A 4435-nucleotide genomic window follows, 5' to 3' on the forward strand; every position below is an offset into this window, starting at 1 on the left:
TACACTACTTCTTTTACACTACTTTTTACTACTTCGTTAACACACTACATACATACACTACTTCTTTTCCCGATGGCTGAAGCTAATCGTCGATGTTTATAAGGTACGAATTTTGTCAACGGCGCCATCGGAATCTTTATTGAGAAATTAAAATATTACAATTACTATCACTAAGCCCAGCGTCCACAACACAATATGTTTTTCAAGTCTAGATGAACTATCGACAATGACCACATCAGATCCCGACCAATATTCATTGTCAACCTCATCCAGGCATTGGAACTCGCAACAGCGGCGTCCAATGCGGAATTTCTTGCAGCTCTGTAATAAAAAGAAATCGATTAATTGTACGGATCAATCGTCACTAGACTACTCGAAAATCCAGGTCATTCAAAGAATGAAAGAAAAAAGAATTGCTCCAATTCAACCATTGCTTTTGCAAAACTAGTATTTGAGAACCATTGGTCAAATATATTATAACACTAAACGTACATTTCGGGAAGAATAATTTGTGCTATGAAACAAAATTTCATCAGCAGTTTCAACTTAAATATAGATCCGACGATTATTTACGAACAAATAGTATAAATCTTTTAGCAATATGAAATTCGCAATATTTATTCAAATATTTATATTTATAGTACGCCATTAGCAAAGAAGACATGTTTGCGTGCGTTATCGATTTTACGCTTTTGCCACGCAAACATGGAAATTGCGATTCAAAATTGAATTTGCACTGAAAACGGTTGACGTTACGACACCAATAACATATTTCAAAAACATTGATGATATCATACGGAATCAGAGAGATTCTATGAGAAGTTAAACGCATAATCATCCTATTGTAAATAACAGGAACAGAAAGTACACAAGGAATAATACAGAATCATCCTATCCTATTCTACAGGATTGCTTTGATTCGAGCTCAAACATAGGCAAATCTGAAAGAATTTTTCGCAGAATTTCCTTCCCCTTTGAATTGGGTTTTATACAGAACGACTTTAACCTTTTCAAGGAAATACCTATAGAGTGTGACGATCTATGATTTTAAATAGAGAGGTATATCTGAAAAGAGGTGGATGTAAAACGTAGCATATAAAACGTAGATCAAATCTTTATTCAAGGATTTTTTCTCTTCGCAGAGAATCAGGTTTTCAAGAACGATCGAATATGTATGCACTCGATTTACACGTGAAGTTGTCATTAAAAATATTGTTTCGTTTAAAAAGATAAATATTGATTTAAATTTAACGAAATTGTTAGTCCAATTGTTTTAAGCTTAAACATATGTAGGTGTCACATTTATATATTGAAAATCTGGGTGCGGCATTAATTAACAAATCTAGTCACGCGCACACGTACTTTAAAACCATGCTTGAAAATCGATATTCCCTGAAACAATGCATCGTTCTGCGCTTCCAATCTATTTTCGCACGAAGAATCAGTCCATTCATCGTTGTCGTCACCATCGCTACTGTAATCTATATTACTCGAATAAATACTATATCTTGATTGGAAAATCGCATATTTTAACGAACTTTCTGTGTGTGCTTTTTTTTTTTTTTTTATGATTTTAATTGGCAATTTCCGAAATTGAACTATAGCTTGAGAATAAACCGATAATATTTGAGAGTATATATACATACATACATCATGTTTTTGATGGGTTTTGTAGTAAAATAATTGTAAAAAAAGCAAACTTTACAGCAAACAAAAGAAAAAATTACCATATTCGAGTAATAAATTATAGAAAATTACCAATGTAAATTAAAACTTAAAAAGAAGAATCTATTACACGTAATAAAGAGAAGGACTTGTTCACGAACGGCAATTCAACAAATACAGTCGTTGCAGAAACATAGTTTTACAAGGGAGAAGAATCTCTCTAGGAACTCGACGATGTCACGTCAAGCGAAAATTCAATAAACTGATTACTAACCGTATTACCAGCGGCAATCGTGTTACGGCAATTCGTAAATAAGTTAGTCGTCTATTTGGAGAAACGTCGCTGGCAATATCGTCACATTTTAATTACGTCAGCGCTATCAATTGGTCTTGGAAGAAAGTTTTCCATTATGTACTTTTGCCCACGGCGTCGTTCCAACAAATGAATCCGAGTTTTGAATCGCTTTCTCTTATATCACGAATTTGTAACGGTGTTTCTTCAAACTTTAAACGATTGTAATGAATGCCTTTGCGTACAAAGACTGATACCTGGTTTGACTAGAAGCTTCAGCTAATTAGTGCCCCAGTTAATTTGGATGTTCACTACCACGCCACTTAAGAAGTGGCTTCGTGTCCGAGCGGATTTCCCCCAGGTAAAAAAAAAAAAAGAAAAAGAGAAAGGGGAAAAAAAGAAAATGTCTAATCCTATGTATTTATTTCAACTGAAATCTTAAATTAAATATTTATTAACAATATTCTGACGAATATGCAATGAAAGATAAAAACAACTTTATTTTTCTTATAGAATGTCTCATGCTTCTTATTCATTTTATGTTTCTCGTTGTCAATGCGTAACTACTTATCAGCCGCATGAATGCTAAGTTTTACTACTGAGAAACGAAGAGACATATAGATGCAAATATACGCTACCTCGCGTGAAAAAACATCAGATACATTAACCAGAAGGAATATCCGATACATATAAAATTCATAGCGTAGTTATTTATACATACGGAATAATTCTTTCTGTATGAAATATTCTTTCTTCTGAATTCTTATTATAAATGTATGTCCATTTCCTACCTTAAAATGTCTCTCCTTTGAAAAACTCCATTTAAATATAACGATTAACAAAATATTACCAATAAAAATATTAAAACGAGATGCTGAAAGAACCTTTTAATGAAGTACAAATGATTATTTCAACTTTAATTCTGTTAAATTTGAATTGAATCATTTATAAACCGAACAGGTGTATAAAATTTTATTGCGTAAAAATCGTGAAGCTGAAAATTAGGAACGAATAACGAAGGTTTCATTAAAAGGTACGTGTACGCCGATCCGCGTAACAACTTCGACACTCCAATTATTATAAAGCATGTATCCTTCAGAGATTTTTTGCGCGAACGCAAGATACCTTTTACACGTGCAACTGAATAAGTGGAACCTGATTTTCAATATTTCTTCTTGTAGAACTTGTAACAACGTAACTGTTTCACGAATATTTTCCCGGACACTTTTACAACGATGCGTAGAAATCTCCTTTTCTAATTAATAATTTCAGCATTTCTCTGAACAGTTTCGTTGCGATTAAAAAATATACAAAGCTTACGACGTGCTTGTTTAAAAATATTTATATGGAACAAGATTTCGAATTTGTCACATCAATCGCGATCTCAGCAGGTGTAAATTAATTCGTTCTAATGAACGAATAAATTGAACGGCTCGTGACAAAAATTATCCCTGTCCATGTTTGTCTTTCTAAAACTAATTCAAGGCGAGTTAAATGAATCGCTGTGTACCCTATTCGCGCAGCATGTGTTTTAACGACCAGCATGCAAGCGTTAACGGTGTACTTTAGTTTCTCATGGTTGTGTTAAGCTGGTTGCTCTTAGAATGAGCATATACTTACAAAAGGAGGTGAACAGAAGATAGCCCGGCACCATTTTGGCTGCGAATTGTAACAGAAGCAGATGTTGCAAACCGATGGTCCCGGCACATACATCATTCCATGCGAGACAACTTCTCCTTCGAAATCAGTACAGTGTTTTCCTAAAGCCGCTGAAAACGATTACCAGCGTCAATATCTTTGCCACTCGACAATCGTACGCGCAGTTACGCTAACCGTTTTAACGCCACGCAGCGTGATCGCTCTATTCGCGTACCGTGGTAAATTGTGCCACGATGTATGGTCACGATCATTAATTCGCAACGCGCTCAAGCGTGCTCGTCGCGAGTCATATCAGAGTTTCCTCTCGTAATTACTTGTTTTTCAAATAATCATAAACCAAATAAAAAAAAAAAAAAAAAACCAATATAAAAAATTACCTCTTGAATCGGAAAACCAAATCCTGCATTATAGAATGTTATCACGCAAACGTTTGTTGTAACGCTTCCAGTATAACCGATGAAATGAAGCGCGAGCACGTCGAACGGTATATTTCGATGAAAAAAACAGGATGAAAAAGGGCAGCGCGATCGCGTCGATCGGTACTCCTGGCAAATAAATAAACGAAGCGCTATCGCGCTGCATAGCACAAACCGATACGGAGTCTTGAAACATCCGACACTAAAACGGTTAATAACATTACGAAAACGACCGTACCAGGAAATTTTTGTTCAACGGATCCGCATTGCGGCTATCACGATGCTTCTTCGTTGCATCGATGCTTCATCGATGAGATTAAAGCACCGTTGAAATAGATTATTCGATTTCTTACATGGGGAAAAAGTTTTTATATCGTGTTTGCTGTTTTACTTCGCAAGTGTG

At 35.1% G+C, this 4435-nt stretch overlaps 1 long non-coding RNA gene across 1 annotated transcript; it reads right to left on the reverse strand.

The window, feature by feature from the left end:
* On the reverse strand, positions 1 to 4039 carry LOC126927891 (uncharacterized). Its single transcript, XR_007716018.1, has 2 exons — positions 3578 to 4039; positions 1 to 321 (listed from the first exon to the last, which is right to left on the reverse strand). It is a non-coding gene; the product is annotated as an uncharacterized LOC126927891 (long non-coding RNA).
* Positions 4040 to 4435: the final 396 nt, after the last annotated feature.

This window comes from Bombus affinis, unplaced genomic scaffold (genome assembly GCF_024516045.1).
Source record: "Bombus affinis isolate iyBomAffi1 unplaced genomic scaffold, iyBomAffi1.2 ctg00000293.1, whole genome shotgun sequence".
Lineage (NCBI taxonomy): Eukaryota > Metazoa > Arthropoda > Insecta > Hymenoptera > Apidae > Bombus > Bombus affinis.